This window comes from Bos indicus x Bos taurus, chromosome 19 (assembly GCF_003369695.1).
Source record: "Bos indicus x Bos taurus breed Angus x Brahman F1 hybrid chromosome 19, Bos_hybrid_MaternalHap_v2.0, whole genome shotgun sequence".
Lineage (NCBI taxonomy): Eukaryota > Metazoa > Chordata > Mammalia > Artiodactyla > Bovidae > Bos > Bos indicus x Bos taurus.
This window is the reverse complement of record NC_040094.1, coordinates 27395573-27417304: the sequence shown is the minus strand read 5'-3', so window position 1 is coordinate 27417304 and position 21732 is coordinate 27395573. Positions and strand designations below refer to the sequence as shown.

At 41.8% G+C, this 21732-nt stretch overlaps 1 protein-coding gene across 1 annotated transcript in view; it reads left to right on the top strand.

Moving 5' to 3' along the window:
* Positions 1-9520: 9520 nt before the first annotated feature.
* Positions 9521-21732, top strand: part of ZFP3 (ZFP3 zinc finger protein) — a 29049-nt gene continuing 16837 nt past the window's right edge. Inside the window, exon 1 of the mRNA XM_027516715.1 lies at positions 9521-9706. The gene's annotated coding sequence lies outside the window, so the exon portion shown is untranslated. The remainder of the gene's footprint in view (positions 9707-21732) is intronic.

The window sequence follows — 21732 nt, the reverse complement described above, 5'->3', positions numbered from 1 at the left end:
CAAAAATATTTATTTTATGTACTTGGCTGCACCAGGTCTTAGTTGCAGCATGCAGGATCTTTGATCTTCTTTGTGGCATCTAGAAACTTTAGTAGCTTCATGCAAACTCGTAGTTATGGCATGTGGGATCCATAATAGTTCCCTGACCAGGGGTTGAACCCGGGCCCCGTGTATTTTGAGTACAGAGTCTTAGCCACTGAACCACCAGGGAAGTCCCTCCTCACCTATTTTCTTATCTTTCTGAAAAACCAAGGTTATTGACTACCCAGGACTTGCCTTTCTCAAGCACTTCTATCTAAGCCAGAGGTATCCGGTATATATGTTTTTTTAATTCCTCTGGTGAGGTTGGATTATCAGATGAAAGAAGTTGAGATGCTGCAGAGAGAAGGGGTCAGATGAGGTAACTAGTGGAGTGAAAGGGAGAAGCAACATGTTGCTCTGATCGTGTTTCTCTGCTTGCTGTCAAGCACAGTGAAGCTGTATACTGCTGGCACTTGGCCTGTTTTGCTGCCCTCAACCACAAATGACTTGTTTCAGAATCTTTTCCTTTTGTAAGGCCTGGGTTGGTGATAAGGTGGTGCTTCTTTTCACAGTCCCTGCGTCTGGCACCTGGGGGTAAGGCCTGGGGGAAAGAGGTCTTTCCAAGCCCCGCTTTCTTCCAAGGAGGGGATGAGACTACAGACTTCTTTCTTTGAGGTCTTCCCAGGCACAGCCTGAGCATGTCTGCCCGTCCTCTGCTCCATACTGGCTGGAGTGGGGAAAGGAGGAGGCTGCCTGGGTGAGCATCGTTGTCCTCTGCAGTTGCCTGTCTCCTTTTAAGGACATTGATTTTGTCTTTGTTCTGACAAACAAATAAGAAGATTTTCCATGGAGAACTGGACAATCGGAGGAACTTCAAGGCTGGGGGGGCCTGTTCCTGCTTCTCTACAGCGTTGCCAAGGGGGAAGGGAAAGAGAATAGGGAAGAGACACTTGGAAAACTTAAGTGCTTCCTGAGAAGGTTTTATATTTCTATTAAAAGTACACTGCATGGACTTCCCTGGTGATGCAGTGGTTAAGACTCCATGCTTTCCACTGCAGGGAGCACGGGTTCAATCCCCGATTGGGGAACTAAGATCCCACATTCCACGCAGTTAGGCCTAGATAAATGAAAACATAAATAAAAATTCTTTAACAAGAACAACAACAAAAGAACACTGCAGTTTACCACCATCACACACTGAATGCTCTCCTGCGGCTGAGAGGGAGTGCAGGGCAGTAACCATGGAGACAGGGAGCCACCAAAAGCAGCATTCAGGGGTTGGAAAGCTGAGTATTGATTGAAGAAGACAAACAGGCCTGAGGAAATTTGGAGCTTAGCCTCGTTGTTTTCTCTGCTCAGGCACATTTGGAACCCTTGGGGAAAAGGCTTGATCCACCCCATTTCTCCTCTATAACTCCTCTGTTTCTCCTCTCTTACGGCAGGAGTTTCTAAACACATCCTGCATGCTGGGGTTTGCCCCGACCCCTGGATTCCCTGGACGGTATGTGTGCACACATGTGAGAAGGTTACCTTCGTCAGGGAGGCCTTTCCTTCATTCTGAAATTATTTTCTTCCCTCCTCCTCCTCCTTCTTTTTAAAAACACAGTGATATTGACAGTGTTCCCCTTGCCAAATGTCTTTATTGACAAAATTTAAAAGCAAGTATTTGTACTGGAAAAATGTTTTAAAATATATGCTGGGCTCCACAATTTAGATTTCCTGAGTAGTAAAATTAAGAATTAAAAGGTTTGAGAAGCACTGTGTTGTCATGCAGTGTGCCCCTTTGTCAACACAGCCCATCCACCCCGTTCCTGCAGACTGGATGAGCCGTCCTCGCCCCAGTCCTGCTTGTGGAAATACTTGTCTTCACCCAGGTTCAGCTCAGGGTACCACGCCTGCAAGCACACCGAGGCTAATAAGAAAAGAGACATACCTAGAGACACCCCTAGTAGTGTGAGAATGACAAAAGTCATATTACAAAGTGATGGGAAGGGGCAGATGGAAGGATTATTCAATAAATAAATGGGAAATACAAGTGGCCAATAAGCACATGGGAAAAAGTACTCTCCCTGACTAGATATCAAAGACAAGTGAAAACATCAGAGGTTTACTGTTTGTCACTTATGAAAAGTAAGCATATTTTAAGTGTTGTTAGTTGTTAAGTATTCGGGGAAAGTCTCAAGATCTGCTGGCACAAACTGGCAGATGAAAGAAGGATCCGGTTACCAGCAGAAGGAAAAGAAACACTGGGTGGGTAAAAACAGTAAGGACCCATTGCAGCAGTTTTCAAATTTTGGCCCCCTTTTTTTTTTCTGAATAAATTCCCAGAAATACAATGATTGTATGAAAGTGTATGGACACATTTAAGGCTCTTGTTTCTTTCCCAAATAGTGATGCTGATTTATCCTCCCATTAATACAGGAGAAAACCAAGCTTTGAAAATTAAAGATAAGGTCTTCCCTGGGGGTCCACTGGTCAAGACTCGGTGCTTCCAATGCAGGGGGCCATCCCTGGTCAGGGAATGAAGATCCCACATGACACACTACCCAGCCAAAAATGAAAACTGAAGAGAAACTAACAACCTATGAACCAAGCCAAAAAGTACAACCGTACTACTATGGATATATCTAAGCAAACTGTTGAGTCTTGGGACCCTCAGGAGTCTAGTCCTGGCTCTTGGTTATAGGCTTGGCTTGCACACCAAACAGCTATGAGCAAAACTCCTGCTTTTTATGTCTCATTGTGTGCAAGTATGAGGAGAAAGGCTTGGACTAGTTGATTTTATTTTATTTTATTAAAAGTGGTTTTATTTTTGGCTACACAGGGTCTTTGTTGCTGCACACAGGCTTTTGCTAGTTGCGGCAAGCGGGGGCTGCTCTTTGCTGTGGTGCACAGGCTGCTCTCTGGGTGGCTTCTGGTTGTGGAGCACAAGCTCTACGTGCACAAGTTTCAGTAGCAGCTCTAGAGCTGTAGAGTGCTGGCTCAGTAGCTGTGGTGCATGGGTCGAGTTGCTCCGTGACATGTGGACTCTTCCTGCACCAGAGATTGGACTCATGTCTCCTGCATTGGGAGGCGGATTCTTATCCACTGAACCATCAGAAAAGTCCCAGGAGTAGTTGATTTTAAAGATCTCTTGTAGCATTAATATTTTATAACTCTGTAGCAGTTTTTATACAGCTTTCAAAGGTTTGGGGCATTTAACAGAGGAATAGCTGGCACTGTTTTTTCCCTAGGAGCCAGGACAAGCTGATACACAGTAGAAGGAGTCCTGAGCAGGAGAGGTGCATGAACTGTCTGGTGTCAGTCTGTGACTCACCAGTCTTGCTCATTGGTACACATAAGACCTCCTTTGGGGACCCCCACAATTACCTGGGGAGCATTTTGCCTGGATTTGTGGGTCTGTGTTGCGAGGTAGAGATAAGATCTCCGACAGAAGATGAAGAGGAAGCATATTAGGTATGTCCTAACTGTACTTTTAGTCTACAGTTATTTATGGAACACTTGTTCTGTGCCAGGCACTTTCCTAGGTTCTAAATACTAATACTTAGCAGTAAGAAAAAAAAAATCCTTCCCCTCAGTGAACATTCTCATGAAAAAACAATAAACAAAGCAAATAAGTGCAATACGTAGTATGTCAGATGTGGACAAATTCTATGGAGAAAAATAAAGAGAATAAGAGGGAATTATGGGAAAGATCATAATTTTTAAAAAATTTAGAGCATTTTTTTGTATTTTAAAACTTTTAATTGGAAGATAATTGCTTTACAATGTTGTGTTGGTTTCTGCTGTACAACACTGTGAATCATCATAGCTATATATGTATATATTTATATGTAGCCCCTCCTTCTTGAGCCTTCCTCCCACCCCTGCTTTTTAGAGCAGTTGTAGGTTCACAGCAAAATTGAGAAGATGTTGCAGAAATTTCCCATAGACTTCCTGTCTCCACACACATACAGCTTCCCACATTATCAACATCCCCCGACCCCGGTCAGCTTGGTTTGTTTGTTAACAATTGATGAACCTATGTTAACACATCATCAACATCATCCAAAGTCCATAGTTTACATTAGGGTTCGCTTTTGGTGTTGTGCTCAGCCTCGCACATTATCAGCACTCCCCCCGCCCCCGCCCCCAGTCAGCTTGGTACATTTGTTAGAATTGGTGAACCTACGCTGACACATCTTCAGCATCCAAAGTCCATAGTTTACACTAGGGTTCACTCTTGGTGTTGTGTATTCTGTGTGTTTGGACAAGTGTATGATGACATGTATCCACCATAGTGTCATATAAAGCTGATCCAAGAAAAGGAAGGTATTGAATAATATCCTCTGAACCAAGAAGGAACTTTGAGATAGAAAAATGAGAGGGCAACTTCCTAAACTACAATTACAAAGTTTCTTGTGGGGAATTTACATATAAGCAGCTGGACAATCCAGAAGGTACAGGGGGATGTGAAGGGGCCAAAGCTAAAAATAGAATCTGAAAAAAAAAAAATAGAATCTGACTACCATGTGAGAAGCAGGGCTGCACAGACTGGAAACTTGTTTTTTTCCTACCCTCGGGGGGTATCATAATCTGCATCAGCAAAAGGCATTCTTTCAGTTTTCATATCAGATGAAGGTAAGGGTAAAAGTTGACAGAGAACTTCCCTGGCTTGGGTACATTCTTTGTGAACAGGCTTAAGTTCAGTAACAAGAGGCGAGAACTGCAGGCCTAAGATGAAACTGACAGTATGGAGTCAGTGTGGTTCAGCCACATTCTCTGCCCAAAAAAATCCTCTGTGCTCTTCCTGTTCTTCCCACCTTCCTCCCAACCCCTGGCTGATCTTTTTACTGCCTCCATAGTTTTGCCTTTTCCAGTGTGTCATAGAGTTGGAATCATACTGTATGTGATTTTTCAAGTTGACTTCTTTCACTAAATAATATATATTTCAGTTTTCTTAATGTCTTTTCATGGCTTGATAGCTCATTTCTTTCTGGCAATAAATAATAAACCATTTTCCAGATGAGCCATGGTTAATCCATTCATCCACTCAAGCACACCTTGGTTGCTTCCAGGTTTTAGTAATTGGATAAAATTATTTTCAGCATCTACCTGCAGGTTTTTGCATCGATGTAAGTTTTCAACTCCTTTGGGTAAATACTGAGAACGTGATTGATAGATCGTATGGTAAGAGTAGGGTTTTGTAAGAAACTGCCAGCTGTCTTTCAAAGTGGCTGTACCATTTTACATTACTATCAGCAATGAATGAGAGTTGCTTTTGCTCCACATTCCTGCCAGCATTTGGTGTTGTCATTGTTCTGGATTTTGGGTATTCTTAATAGGTGTTTTTTTTTTTTTAATTTAATATTTATTTGGCTGCTCCAGGTCTTAGTGGCAGCTTGTGGGATCTAGTTCCCTGACCAGGGATTGAACTCAGGCCCCCTGCATTGGGAACATGGAGTCAGCCTCTGGACCACCAGGGAAGGTTCCTCTGATAGATGTTTTAATGGTGTCTCATTGTAGGCTGCAATCCATGGGGTAGCGAAGAGTCGGACACGACTGAGCGACTTCACTTTCCCTTTTCACTTTCATGCATTGGAGAAGGAAATGGCAACCCACTCCAGTGTTGTTGCCTGGAGAATCCCAGGGACGGGGGAGCCTGGTGGGCTGCCGTCTATGGGGTTGTACAGAGTCGGACACGACTGAAGCGACTTAGCAGCAGCAGCAGCAGCAGCAGCAGTGTTGCTTTCATTTGCATTTCTCTGATGACATATGACGTGGAGCATCTTTTCATGTGTTTGTCATTTGTGTATCTTCTTTGGTGAGGTGTCTGCTAAGCTAGCTCTTTAGTCCCCCCTCTTTTTATGTGATTGGTGCTACTCTGAAGCCTTTTTTAAAAAAATCTTTATTAAATTTGTTAAAATATTGCTTCTGTTTTTATACTTTGTTTTTTTGGCTGTGAGGCATGTGGGATCCTAGCTCCCTGACCAGAGATCAAACCAGCACCCCCTGGGTTGGAAGGCAAAGCCTTAGCCTCTGGACCACCAGGGAAGGCCCTCCTCAACACTTTAAATATTTCACTTTACTCTTTTGCTTGATTGGTTTCTGAGCAGTTGTACGTAATTCTTATCTTTGCTCCTCTGTAAGTGAAGTGTGTTTTCTCTCTGGCTTCTTTCAGAATTTTTCATTATGTTTGATTTTATGTAGTTTGAAAATGATATGCCTAGGTATAGTTGTTTTTTGTGTTTTTTTTTTTGAGGAGGGGGCATTTATCCTGCTTGCTCCCTCTTGGCTTTCTGGATCTGCCATTTTGTGTCTGATGTTAATCAGTTTGAGAAAATTCCCATTACACTTGTCACACTTTTTGTAGTTGTCCCATAGTTCTTGGATATTTTGTTCTGTTGTTTAGTCTTTGTTTTCTTTGATTTTTAATTTGGAGTTTTCTCTTGAGACATACTTCAAGCTCAGAGATTCTTCCTCAACTCTGCCCTGTCAGCTCACAAGCTCATCAAAAGCATTCTTCATTTCTGTTAGAGTGTTTAATCGTTAGTATTCCTTTTTGGTTATTTCTCAGAATATACATCTCTGTTGCTTACATTGCGCATCTCTTCTTGCACACTATCTGTTTTACCCATTATTAGAGTCCTTAGCATGTTAATCATAGTTGTTTTAAATGCCCTGTCTGATAATTCCAACATTCCTCCATGTCTGGTCCTGATGCTTTCTGTCTCTTGAAGCTGCGTATGCTCTTAGTATGCTTTATAACTTTTTTTTAGATTTTTGTTTTGATGTGGACCATTAAAGAAAAATCTTCATTGAGTTTGTTACAAGGTTGCTCCCATTTTAAAAATGTTTTGGTTTTTTGACTGCAAGGCATGTAGGAATCTTAGTTCCTTGACCTGGGATCAAACTGGGGCCCTCATTAGTGAAAGTAGGAAGTCTAACCACTGGACCGCCAGGCGATTCCTGACAGGGAGTGTTTTATAGGCCAGTGATTAGGTCTCAGTCTTTTAGTGAGCCTGTGCCTCTGAATTGTGAATTTCATATGTGTTTCTCAGGGGTTTTTTTTTTCTCTCTACCCTTTTTCTGACCCACTTGGGTTTGACAGGATGCTTATAGGAGGCTGAAGTTGGATATTTCCCTTTCTGTAGGTCTGTTAGGCTTGATGAAACCCTGGCAGGTTAAGTTCTGATTAGCTAGTTTCTCCTGAGGGTAGTCCTTGTTAAGAACAGAGTGCTCTGCAGTGTTTCAGAATAGTTCCTTTTCTTCCGTAGCTACAAGCACAAGGAGATTTTTCTCCAGTATTTACTGCAAGAAGTTGATTGAGTTCTTGAAGATAAAATTCACAAAAGCATGCCCCTCCCACCCTTGTAACCATGTCCTTTTGAAGATTTAACTCTTAGACTTGTCCACACTCTCTGAATTGTTCCCAGTAATTCTCCTAGTTCCAGTTTCCCTAGCCCAACACTAGTTCCAGTGGAGGTTTCTCTCCAGTGTGTTGTGATTCTCTGCAGTTACCTGTTTCTCCGGTTTTAGGGGGGTAGTCGTTTGCCCTGTGACCTCACTTCTTTTATGGATCTCAGAAGAGTTTTTGATTTTTCAGCTTGTTTAGCTTTTTACTTGTTGTTAAAATGGAATGTCAGTTTCCAAGCCCTGTACCTGTGGGACCAGAAAGGGCAACAGATTACAGTTTTAAATAATGCTCTCCCTTAACTTCCTTGCTGTGTCATAACCTCACCTGCCTGAATTCACATCTCTCCATTTGTCTCTTTTCTAGATTTCACAGGTTTTTCCATTTAATTTTTAAGATGAGCAGTACTTTAGCGAGGTGCAGAAAACAAAACTAAATGGTACCAGCACCCAGCTTTTCTCCCTAGAATAAGGATCTCAATCCTGTTAGACATAGGCTATGCATATACAGTCATATCTGTGGGATTTTCCTCCCTCTGTTTTTCTAAAATTTATTTTTAATTGGAGGATAATTGCTTTACAGTGTTGTGTTGGTTTCTGCCCTACAACAGTGTGAATCAGCCATAAATATACATATGTCCCCTCGCTCTTGAACCTCCCTCCCACCCACCCCACTCTGTTTTTGTTCTGTGTTTTTGGTTATGTTCAGTTCACAATTGGTAATGCTCAGTAAAGACTATTCTGAACCTTATTTTCATTTTTAAGGTAGTTCCATATTGGTTTATACAGAGCTTCCTCATTAGTCATGGCTACAAGGTGTCTCATTTTATGCTTGTATAATTTAGCTAACCACTTCCCTTTGGATCCATTTAGACTACTTCAAACCATTTGCTATTATGAACAATGTTGCACTAAATAACCTTGTACGATTGTGATTTTATACACAATAAAGTCTATCTGTAGAACATGTTCCTAGAAGTAGAATTTCTCTGTCAAAAGTAGACATGTTTTTGGATTGGGAAAATTTGTTCCTGGAATTTGTGCCAATTTGCATTCCTCAAGTAATGAACAAAGGCTCATGTCCCCCCACCCCCCAACAGCAAAGTTTTATCAATTAAAAAAATTTTTTTTACCAGTGAGCTAGGTGAAAATGTGACGTGTGGGGCCAAAAAATGTATATCATACTCCACATAGGATAATTCATACTGGAGAAAAATCATAAACAATGAATTTTATGAGAATTTTCAAAGGGAAGTTGGAATTTGTTAGGTGTTGTTGAATCATAGTGGAAAAAACCCAATGAATGAAAGGAATGTGGGGAAACTTTTTTAGGTGGCAATCTTGACTTGCTGAACATCAGAGAATTCACAGTGGAAAAATGCCATAGGAATGTAATGAGTGTGGGAAAAGTTTCTAGAAGAGTTCATACATTGTTCAACATCAGAAAATTCATTTGAGACAAATCCCTGTGAGTACATTGAGTGTGGAAGAGCCCTCAGCTACAGCTTAGGTCTCATTGAACATCGGTGAATTCATACTGGAAAAAATCTTATGAATGTAAGGAGTGTGGGGAAACATTTAGATATAATTCAGCCTTAACAATTCAGAGACTTCACGTTAGAAGAGAAACTGTTTAAATATAATGACTACAGGAAAACCTTTCCTCAGAGCCCACATCTCATTCTATATCACTGAGTCTACTCATGAGAGAAACCCTATAATTTATTGAATGCTGTAAAACCTTTAATCAGCTCTTAAACATCAAATAATTTATTCTGGAGAGAAACCCTGTGAATAACATCATAAGTGTTGGAAGGTCTTCAGTTATACTGATGGTTGAAACCCAGAGAATTCATACAGGCGAGAAACTGGCTGTAATAAATGTGGACATGAAAAAAAAAAACAAAACTGTGGACATGCTCGCTGACCTAGGTCAAGCTTTACGACAACATCAAAGACTTCATTTCAGGGAAGAATCCTATGAATGTAATGAATGTGGTGATACCCTCACTAGACCTGTGCCCGAGAATCTGCTTCTGAAAAAAGAGAGAAAAACTCGAGCAATTGGAATGTCTCTGTGTATTTATTTTGTGATGCGAAGCTGCTGGCAGATCCCCGTATGCACTGCCTTGGTTCATACATTTCTTACATGAGTCCTTGATCAAATGGTAAACGTGGAAGAAAGCTTGTTTACATTTCCTCTTTCTAAATCATCAGAAGTACCACACCAGTTGGAAAAGCATTGGACGTAATCCTTGGAAATTAATGGAAGCTTTCTGACTTGTCGTGCCATGTAAGTAGCTCAAATGTCCTTGTCAATCAGGGTCAGAGCTCCTGATAGCTCTTGTAGTAATTTTCTGCCTGGAATCAGGGAAATGCAAGAAGACTTTGAACTGAAAGGTTCCGGCACGCTTTCCACCATCAAGAAGTAGTTTATACTGGGAAGAAAGATTCCAGGGTGCTGTGGTATCAGAGCCCTCATACCTTTGCAAGGGTTGAAGGGTGGATTGTCCCTGGTAAAAATGAAGAGAAGTGGATGATGACTGATAAAGTTATTTTCTGAAACTTAATGTTGATTGAATTAGCCACTAGGGTGGTGTATATTAAAGAGGAGGATGTGAAGATGCATTCATGCTTGTGAGAATTAATGCTCATTTGTTTCCCAGAACCCGGCTTCTGTGTTTCTTCTCAAACTTGCCCATTTCCTCTCAACACATGCAAGACTAGGGGTACAGTTCCCGAGCAGATACCCTTTCAAGACAGAATGTGAGGCCAGGACCAGAGTGAATGTCTGAGGTACGGAATTCCTGGAGGCATTTGATTTCTTGCATGACCTTGTGCCTCTCTTGGCTCAGTCTAGTCCTGGCCCTGCAGGGAAGCCCTAGAGCTTGGATGGCTTGCTTGGAGGGGACTGAATGGAAATTTGGATTTTAGGGGGTCTTGGAACAGCTGGAGCAGAGAGGAAGGGATGGAAGGAAAAATAAAGGAAACATTTGGGAGGAAGCTAGCTGAGGGAAAGAGCTGTAGGAATGGGCTTAGTCACAGAGCCAGTTGGAAAAACCGAGTGACTCTAAGACACAGCTCTGCCATCTTCCGAGGCACCAGTAATGGCCCTCCCTGTGTCCACTGACTCATTTACCAAGTGCCGCCATGCTTGACACATCGCTGTTAGAAGCATGCTTTGAGACTTCCCTTGGCAGTCTGGTGGTTAAGACTTTGCCTTCCAGTGCAGAGGGTGTGGGTTCAATCCCTACTCTGGGAGTTAAGATCCTACAATGCCTCTCGGCCTAAAAACCAAAACATAAAAAGAAGCAACATTGTAACAAATTCAATAAAGACTTTATAAATAGTCCACATGAAAACATCTTAAAAAAAAAAAAAAGGTTTGCTTGGACTCTTCTCAAGGTCTTCAGAGGCTAGCTCACGTAATGGTTCTTTATCATAAAGGTATTGGGGTTATTATTATTACTTTTTTTTTTTTCAGCACTTTATTATTTTTTTTTTAATTTGATAAATTTAACGCCTTTTATTGCCATACCTCATTTTACTGTGCTTTGCTTTAGTGAACTTTATAGATACATGTTTTTGTTTTTTTTTTTTCTTGTTAATTTTCTGTTTAGTTGATCTATCCATAAGTGTGAGTGGGGTATTAAAGTCTCCCACTATTATTGTGTTATTGTTAATTTCTCCTTTCATACTTGTTAGGATTTGTCTTACATACTGCGGTGCTCCCATGTTGGGTGGATATATATTTATAATTGTTATATCTTCTTCTTGGATTGATCCTTTGATCATTATGTAGTGACCTTCTTTGTCTCTTTTCACAGCCTTTGTTTTAAAGTCTAATTTATCTGATACGAGTATTGTGACTCCTGCTTTCTTTTGGTCCCAATTTGCGTGGAAAATCTTTTTCCAGCCCTTCACTTTCAGTCTGTATGTGTCCCCTGTTTTGAAGTGGGTCTCTTGTAGACAACATATGTAGGGGTCTTGTTTTTGTATCCATTCAGCCAGTCTTTGTCTTTTGGTTGGGGCATTCAACCCATTTACGTTTAAGGTAATTACTAATAAGTATGATCCCGTTGCCATTTACTTTATTGTTTTGGGTTTGAGTTTATACACCATTTTTGTGTTTCCTGTCTAGAGAATATCCTTTAGTATTTGTTGGAGAGCTGGTTTGGTGATGCAGAATTCTCTCAGCTTTTGCTTGTCTGAAAAGCTTTTGATTTCTCCTTCATACTTGAATGAGATCCTTGCTGGGTACAATAATCTGGGCTGTAGGTTATTTTCTTTCATCATTTTAAGTATGTCTTGCCATTCCCTCCTGGCCTGAAGAGTTTCTATTGAAAGATCAGCTGTTATCCTTATGGGAATTCCCTTGTGTGTTATTTGTTGTTTTTCCCTTGCTGCTTTTAATATTTGTGAATGAAGAGACAGAGGAATACCCAGCAGATAAAGGAACAGGATAAATGCCCACCAAACCAAACAAAAGAGGAAGAGATAGGGAATCTACCTGATAAAGAATTCCAAATAATGATAGTGAAATTGATCCAAAATCTTGAAATTAAAATGGAATCACAGATAAATAGCCTGGAGACAAGGATTGAGAAGATGCAAGAAAGGTTTAACAAGGACCTAGAAGAAATAAAAAAGAGTCAATATATAATGAATAATGCAATAAATGAAATTAAAAACACTCTGGAGGCAACAAATAGTAGAATAACAGAGGCAGAAGATAGGATTAGTGAATTAGAAGATAGAATGGTAGAAATAAATGAATCAGAGAGGATAAAAGAAAAACGAATTAAAAGAAATGAGGACAATCTCAGAGACCTCCAGGACAATATTAAACGCTACAACATTCGAATCATAGGGGTTCCAGAAGAAGAAGACAAAAAGAAAGACCATGAGAAAATACTTGAGGAGATAATAGTTGAAAACTTCCCTAAAATGGGGAAGGAAATAATCACCCAAGTCCAAGAAACCCAGAGAGTCCCAAACAGGATAAACCCAAGGAGAAACACCCCAAGACACATATTAATCAAATTAACAAAGATCAAACACAAAGAACAAATATTAAAAGCAGCAAGGGAAAAACAACAAATAACACACAAGGGAATTCCCATAAGGATAACAGCTGATCTTTCAATATTATTACTTTTTATGGCCTTGTTATAAAAAAAAGAGGGAGAACTCGGTGGTCTGGGCTGCACAAACTCTGCCCATTCCCAAGATTTCCAGGGCTGGCCCTTAACCAGCCTCTAGGGGATAACCTTTGAGCCCTTGGGAAATCTTGCCTGCTAAGAGAATTTGTATATCTGAGGCCTTGGGCCTTACCAGATAGTTTATGTTAACAATGTGATGCATCCTGAACACCTGTTTTGTATGCCTACGGGCTTGGGCCACACTGCATCTGGGCCAAAGACTGAATAGCTAAGGTCAGTCACACTGGCATTCCATGCTTCCATGACTGACCCCCAGCAGAAATCCTGAACTGCAAAGCTTGAGCTTCCTTGTTTGGCAACACCATGTATGTGTTGTCATATATTGTTGCTGGGAGAGTTATGCACTGATTGTGTGATTCCCCAGAACAGGGAGAACCAGAAGTTTGTGTCTGGTCTCCTGAATTCCACCCTATGTACCTTTTCTCTTTGCTGATTTTTTTTTTTTTTTTTCGAATTTGATTTTTCTTTTCTTTCTTTCTCTCATGGCATGTGGAACTTCCTGACTAGGGATAGAACTTTTTGCTCCTTGAAGTTAAAATCATGGAGTCTTAACCTCTGGACCACCAGGGAAGCCCGTCTCCTTGCTAATTTTAATCTGCATCCTTTCACTGTAATAAACCTGCTTCCTGAGTTTGGTGAGTCCTGCTAGCAAATCATCAAATCTGAGAGTGGTCTTGAGGACTTCAATATAGATATTCTTGCTGGAGTACCCAGGAAAAGCAGAACAGACAGGCTGCAGATTGTTTTGGATCCAAGGCAGTTCGAAGGACTTCTATTTAAGAAATTAAAAAACATCTCAGCCACAGAACTTCATTTTTAAACCAATTATAAGTACCCAAAGATAGAAGTTCAAAAGCAAATGAAAAAGAGCACAAACAGCTATAGTTGTCTATATATTGCTAACAACAAATGTCAAGCAAAGGGTATCTCTAGACTAGAGGCACGGTTAAGGGCCTCGTTTACTGTTGGGCCTCATTTGTTGTTCTGGAAGGAACCCATCTGTGATTTTCCCATTTAATGGGCCTCTGGTCTTTACTATCAAAGTATTCCTTTTCCCAGAGGAAAAGACTACTACTAAGTGAGCTTCCCAGGTGTTGCAGTGGTAAAGAATCTGCCTGCCAATGCAGAACTGGGTGCAATCCCTGGGTCGGGAAGATCCTCTGGAGGAGGAAATGGCAACCCACTCCAGTATTCCTCCCTGGAGAATCCCATGGACAGAGGAGCCTGGCGAGCTACAGTCCATGGGGTCGCAGAGAGTCAGACATGACTGAGCACACACACTCGTGAAATACATAGTTATAATGTCCTTACTATAATAGTCCTTACTATCATCCCAGAAAGTTCAGTAAATATAAAAGTGAACTACCTGTTGGAAAAGTGTCTGTCCATGGTGACTCAATATTGAATGATTAATATCTTAAACTTCACCTCTACTTGTTAACTTTCTCATCTCAGAAACCAATGACCTTGATGAAACCCCACTGGTTACTAGTTTGGTGAGTAATTCAGAGTTAGTGGGAGAGCCCAGCTTGTTTCAACAGCAGGAGCTTTGTAGATCTTTAATCCTCCCACTCTGGACTTTCCCTCTTCTCAGACTGCACTGAAAGAAGACTCCAATTAGCAACATTTTTACTGTTTTATTGTTGACATTTCCCCCTTCTCCCTATGATGCTCCTCAGTCTTATAAGTTTGAAAGTTGTCTTTACATCTCTGTCACCATCTTCTCTACTTCTCTTTTTTTTTTTGGTTGGATCAGGTCTTAGTTGCAGCACGCAGGATCTTTAGTTTCCACATGTGGAATCTAGTTTCTTGACCAGGGATCGAACCCGGGGACCTCTGCATTGGGAGCACAGAGTCTTAGCCACTGGAGCACCAGCGAAGTCCCTTATCTTCCATTTTCTTTATCCAAATATTTTTAAAATACAAAAGTTATCCTTTAAAAACAAAGCAAGAGGGACCTCCCTGGTGGTCCAGTGGTTAAGACTCTGTGCTTCCAATGTTAGAGGCAAGAGGCACAGGTTTGGTCAGGGAACTGAGATCCCACATGCTGTGTGGTGTGGCCAAAAAATTAAAACACAAAGCCAGGGCTCTTACATGAAATGTCAGTTGGATGATGTTTGGCTATGACCCAAAATAACAACAGCTTACTCATGATTTAAGTTTTTTCCCTCACATAAAAGGCAATTCAGGGTTCCTAAAGAGCCCTCACAGTCTTCTGGGATTATCTCTAGGGTGAAGCTCCTGCCTTCACGTATAAGGTGGAGCGGCTGGCATCAAAACCATGTTGTAGGCAGAGAATGGAGGAAGATGCCTGCCATCTGTCTCTCAAGGGAATTTCCTGCAAACTTCCCTTTCCATTCATGTTGCACAGGTCAGGGCTTAGCTATGCGTCCACACCAGCTCAAAGAGAACTGGGAATTGTGCTCTTCTTTTTTTTTGGTCCGTACCACGCGGCATATGGGATCTTAGTTCCCTTACCAGGGATCAAACCTGTGCCCTCTGTATTGGAAAGCAGATTCTTAACCAGTGGACCACCAGAGAAATTCCAACGTCTGGGACTCTTAAGAGGGGTGGGTGATACTGGGTCACTCATCTCCACCACAGTTGTCATGAATGTTCATCACATTTTCCTCTTTTCTCCACCAGGGCTGTTGTTTCACTGCCGTACTTGCCTATAGAAATAGCTTGTCTTACTTTGGAATGCTGGTTATGATATTATTTTTATATTAAGTAATACACAAACAGTATGCATGTTTCAACATGTCTCTTGGTATAGAAATAATTAAGAATCTAGATGAGGGGAATGGTGTGTATATTGAATTTTATGGGTTTATTGAAATGTAAACCCCTGACTTAAAAGACACTGCCACTGTTCAAAGTGGCAGCTGTGTCAGATTGACGAGGGCTCTGAGATTTCACTTTTTCATTCCTTCTCATCTGCTTTCCCACACAAAGCTGGACTCTGTAGGCTTGTGGCGCCACCTGACGCCCATTGAGGACACTGCCTCTTCATCCCCAAGCTGGGAGAGGACGCCTTAACATGTAAACATATCTCTTGCTGCGGTGCCTTTTGAGATTTCCCCATCTACTGTGATTACACTTTGAAAATCCTCACACGAGCACTCTTTCCTTCTACCCCTTTCTTTCAACTCTTGGCTGTGTATGTGTGTATTCAGTCATGTCTGACTCTTTGTGACCCCATGGACTGTGTAACCCACCAGGCTCCTCTGTCCATGGAATTTTGCAGGCAGGAATATTGGAGTGGGTTGTCATTCCCTACTCCAGGGGATTTCCCAACCCAGGAATTAAACCCATGTCTCTTACATCTCCTGTGTTGGCAGGCGGATTCTTTACCACTGCACCATCTCTCCTCTCCTTGTTTGCACCAGCAGTTGCTGCAGAGTTAACTGCCATTGTACACATTCTAGAGCCTGGTATATGCTAAGAGCTTTTTGTGCATTATCTCACAGTTCTCACAAGAATCTTATGTATTTAATAATTTATCCCGTTTGGAACATCCCTGAAGGTCCAGTGGTCAAGAATCCTCCTTGCAATGCAAGAGATGTGGATTTAATCCCTGGTCAGGGAACTGAGATCCCATATGCCGCAAAGCAACTAAGCCCATGCATCACAACTATTGAGCCTGCACATCACAACTAATATTATCCCATTTTACAGGTGAGAACACTGAGCTACAAAGCTGCAGTCATTTTCCCAGGTATGCAGAGCTACTAAGTGGAAGAGTGTAGGGCTGTCTCTAAGCCTGTGCTTTACCAGTGGTTCTCAACGCTGGAAAGCACCTGTATTTTTTAATTTTTTTTAACTTTTTTGGAAAATACTTTAAAATGTATCATTGTGTTATGGGAAAAATACATTTTGGTGGTTATTAGGAAAACTTAGGCTTCCCTGGTAGCTCAGCTGGTAAAGAATCTGCCTGCAGTGCAGGAGACCCGAGTTAAGATCCCTGGGTTGGGAAGGTCCCCTGGAGGAGGGCATGGAAACCCACTCCAGCATTTTTGCCTGGAGAGTTCCCATGGACAGAGGAGCCTGGCAAGCTACAGCCCATGGGGGTAGCAGAGTGGGACATGACTGAGTGACTAAGCACAGCACGGCACAAGAAAACTTACCCAATGGTCATAACAGTGTTCCAGGGGTACATAAATATATTTCTGGTTTCAATAGCTAATCCAAAAATAAAATTTAGGAGCACTTCCTGCATGTAGGTTAAGGATGCCTATATACTTGTATGTCTTGGCATATGTTCACTGAATCATTCATTCTCTCGAGTGTGAATTTTAGCATCCAGGCTGATGGTGTTACTTGGATACTGAATTTAAATTGAAAGCCTTGTTCCTCAGGGTTAAGGTGACTTTTATATATTATTTATTTTTAAAAATTTATATATTTGGCTGCTCTTGATCTTTGTTGCTGTGCATGGGTTTTCTCTAGCTGCAGTGAATGGAGGCTACTCTTCTTTGCCGTGTGTGGGCTTCTCATTGTGGTGGCTTTCCTTGTTGCAGAGAACAGGCTGTAGGCACATGGGCTGCAGTAATTGCAGCACTTGGGCTCACAGGCATAGTTGTTCCAAGGCATGTGGGGTCTTCCCGGATCAGGAATCAAACCCATGTCCCCTGCATCGGCAGGCAGATTCTTAACCACTGGACCACCAGGGACGTCCTAAGGTGACTTTTATATTTAGTGATGCCTTGAGACATCAGAATCACCTGGGAGTTAAAATACAGATAGCTCTGCCCCCATCCTGGACCTTTCAAAAGCACCGTCTCCCGAGCTGGGCCTGGGAATCTGAAATCTGCCTTCTGCTCACTAAGGAAAGTGCCTTATAATAGTGTGGTATTACTGGATGCATTTTATGAGGTGTTAAATAATTTGAAATCATGTGATAAAAATTCATTTACTATGCAATAAGTGAAAAAAGCGAATCCCCTCCAATTAAAACAAAATTTCAGGAATCTCAATTTGAAAGCTCATGAAGGAAGTTGGACACTGTTCACCCTAATGAACCGGTAAACAAATGACCGAGTCCTTTGTGAGTATCATGAGAACTTGGCCATTGTTTTGATTTGCTTCGTGCCTTCTGTGGTTATATTGTGGACTGTTATTTTTAAATGTACTGCACAGCCTAGTGGAACCTAAAGAGGCATGACAACTAAAAGTAATGTGTTCTGGATAGGATCTTGGCATGGGAAAAGGCACTAGATAAACACTAGGGAAATCTGAATAAGATACTGGACAATAGTTAATAACTGTATCAGTTGGTTCCTTAATTGTAACTAATGTACCATTCTCAGGTAAGATGTTAATATATGGGAAACAGTGTGGGATAGACTCTGTGTACTACCTCTGCAATTTTTCTATAAATCTAAAACTGTTCTAAAGTTAAAAGCTTATTTAAAATAAGTAAAACAAAGAATTACAAACATGGCAAAAACGTACTGTTATCATTTAAGTGTTTTTATGTTCTATAACCTCATATTTGCATTTCTGTGTAATGGTGTTAATGTTGGGCTTCCCCTGTGGCTCAGTGGTAAAGAATCTGCCTGCCATGCAGGAGACATAAGAGGCATGGGTTCCATCCTGGGGTTGGGAAGACTCCCTGGAGGAGGGCATGGCAACCCACTCCAGTTTTCTTGCCCGGAGAATCCCATGGACAGAGGAGCCTGGCAGGCTACAGTCCATAGGGCCGCAAAGAGTCGGACACAACTGCAGCGACTAAGCACACAAGCATTCACGCTCATGTTAGCATTGAAAAATGAAAGCAAGATGTAATAAAACTCCATAGACAAGTTTTAACAATCACTATACCACTTGATCCTGTATCTTTAGGAAAGAGTACCTTGTGAAATCACATAGACAACAAACATAGCCTTTGAGCAAAACATATTCATTGACTGTAGGATTATGAGTCATGTGATGATACCAGCTCACCTTATCTTTATTCCTTTGGGGGAAATTACCTTAAATTGTGTAATGTCTCCAGAAACTCATTTCTTGCCAAAACCTGTCAGCTTTGTAATGGTCTTGGTTTTCTTATCAGGTGTGATGAGTGCAGTTGTGCCCATTTTCATAGAGCCAAGAGGTTAAGCCACTTATTAAAGTCTCAGAAATAATAAATGGTAGAGCCAGGACTAGAAGCTGGGTCTCATGGTGTTTAAGCTAATATTCTTTTCACCTCTCTGCAACAGCAGGGGCTGGGTCCTAACCCTTAACAAGGTACGATGGCCCCTCTTCCTCTTTCCTGTCAGAAGGCCACTTTCACTCACGAATCTACACCTGCCTGGAGCACCTGAATTCCAGAGAAGTCAGCTGGGCCTTAGATCTAGGTGGCTCCCCAATTGTCTAACCAGGGATTCTTTAAAAAAAGATTTTTTAAAATTACTTTTTGGCCACACCACATGGCATACAGGATCTTCACTCACCAGCCAGGGATTGAACCCATGTCCCCTGCAGCGGAAGCACAGTCTTAACCACTGGACCACCAGGGAGGTCCCTAACCAGGGATTCTTAACATGAGAGCACACTGGAATCCCCTGGGGAGCTTCGCTGATGTTTCTTACCTCCAGAAATTTGGAAATATTTGGTCTGCAAAGCATCCTGGGATTTTTTTTTTTTTTTTTTGGCCCTAAAATTATGGCATGTTATTGTTTAACGTTGCTACCAAAGAACAGATCTGCCTGTTAAACCTGCTTCCGAGGAGGTCATGGAGTTTTTTGTGGATGTCATTTCTGTTGATCATCTATCCCAGAAGTTAGAACACCTACCCCTTAGAAGCGGATGCCTGGCTTTAGGCAAAGCTCTTTGGGTCTCCTCCCCACAAGACAGATGTTCTACATCTCAGGATATAAAGCAGAATTCATTTCTCATATGTTTTTAGAGTAGAAGGCTAGTCCCACGAGCTGAGGGCTGAAACAAACCTAGTCATACCTGAGCATTGTGTGCTGTTGTTGAGTGTGTTGTTCCAGAGTGCAAAACAGTCTTTTGACTGGTCTCTGAGGGGGCTGCAATGTCCACTGTCTTGCATAGTTTAACACTTGGGCCTTGTCAAAGGAAAGGAGTCCCCTGATTCTGACAAGGTCTAATGTAATTATTTATGTCCCTCTCCATGAATCCCAGTCTCCTCCAGGTTCAGCCCCTTTCTCCTCTCACCCTAACAAACCTACATCTTAAATAGTTGTTTTGTTGCTGTGCAGTTGCTAAGTTGTGTCCAACTCTTTGCAACCCCTTGGACTGCAGCATGCTAAGCTCCTCTGTCCTCCACTGTCTCCCAGAGTTTGCTCAAATTCATGTCCATTGAGTCTGTGATGCTCTCTAACCATCTCATCCTCTGCCACCCCCGTCTCCTTTTGCCTTCATTCTTTCCCAGCATCAGAGTCTTTTCCAGTGAGTCAATTCTTCTCATCAGGTGGCCAAAGTATTGGAGCTTCAGCTTCAGCATCAGTCCTTCCAGTGAATAATCAGGGTTGATTTCCTTTAGGATTGACTGGTTTGATCTCCATGCCGTCCAAGGGACACTCAAGAGTCTTCTCCAGCACCACAATTTGAAAGCATCAATTCTTTGGTGCTCAGCCTTCTTTATGGTCTAACTCTCACATCCATAATGACTACTGGAAAAACTGTAGCTTTGACTATATAGACATCTCATATTAAGCAGCATAGGATGATGGGAGGTGTGGCCTATTTTCCCAATTAAAGGTGTTTGTCCATCTCCTCCAGGGATGCTGCTTGTATCTTTGGGCTCTAGAGACTTTAAACCCTTGCCCACTAGTGCTGGAAACAGTCCCAGATTCTTCCAACATCTTGGCACCAAAGATATTCCCTGGATCATCGTGTCCTCCCTTGGGTCTAGCACAGTAGGTCAAGTTACATACTCAGTCTTATTAAGGAAAGGTCTAATTTGATCTTCTAGAACGTATAATTTTATAAGATTGATTGCTGCTTATCCAGGGGTGGCCTTATTCAAAAATAAAGAACAAATTAACCAAGCTTGATGGCTGATCCCTCTGGTTGCTGTATTTTGGTTCACTGACACTCCAATGTTATATGGAACTTGTGGACTCTAGGGTCAGCTAAGGTTCCTTATCCACCCTGTGAAAAAGTTACCAACCCCATGGTAACTGTTGATCTAATGGGATAGAAGGCCTTCCCAGATGACTTGGTACTAAAGAGTCACCCTGCCAAGCAGGAGACATGGGTTCGATCCCTGGGTCATGAAGATACCCTGGAGAGGGACTTGGCAACCCACTCCAGTATTCTTGCTTGGAGAATCCCATGGACAGAGGAGGCTGGAGGTCTACAGTCCAAGAGGTAGCAAAAGAGCCAGACACGACTTAGTGACTAAACAACAACAATGCCATAGGAGGAGCTTTGCGGAGCTAACTGGCTACATTTGCTGTTTTAACCAGCTTTACCCTGTGTCCCAAATCCCTGCCATTATTCTTCTGGGTTAAGGTACTATTCCTTAAGGCCACTGTTAGAATTCAGCTTAATTACGGAAGATTTTTCCAGGTAAGCATTTCTTAGTCAACATGTACAGACCATCTGTGATTAGTGCAGTGCTCTGGGCACAGTCCCTGAGGGCAGGTTTGGTTCTTATCACTAGGTGGGGAAATGAAAAATATTCTTACAACATAATACAAGATACCAAAAGTGAAATTAGCCCAAATGCCAAAGGTCACTGGAGGACAGTGAAGGAGTGATTGAAATGAGAAGAGAGCAAGCATGAAAGGCTTTGTGGATGTGATTTTTTGGAACCAGGTCTTGAAGTATGGAAGCCAGGTGGTAACCCAAGTATACTTATCATGCAGGATTTTATTCCAGTAGATGGGAGACACTTTATGTACATGTGAACCAAATGTGGATTTTCTGGATGTTAGATTTGAAACTTTCTCTCTGGAACTGATTGTTGGTCAAAATAGTGGCAAAACTGGCCTAGACAAAACAGAGCCCCACTAAAGGATGGATGGGTGGTTTAGTTACCAAATCATGTTCGACTGTTCTGACTCCATGGACTATAGCCTGCCAGGCTCCTCTTTCCATGAGATTTTCCAGGCCAGAGCACTGGAGTGGAGTGCCACTTTTT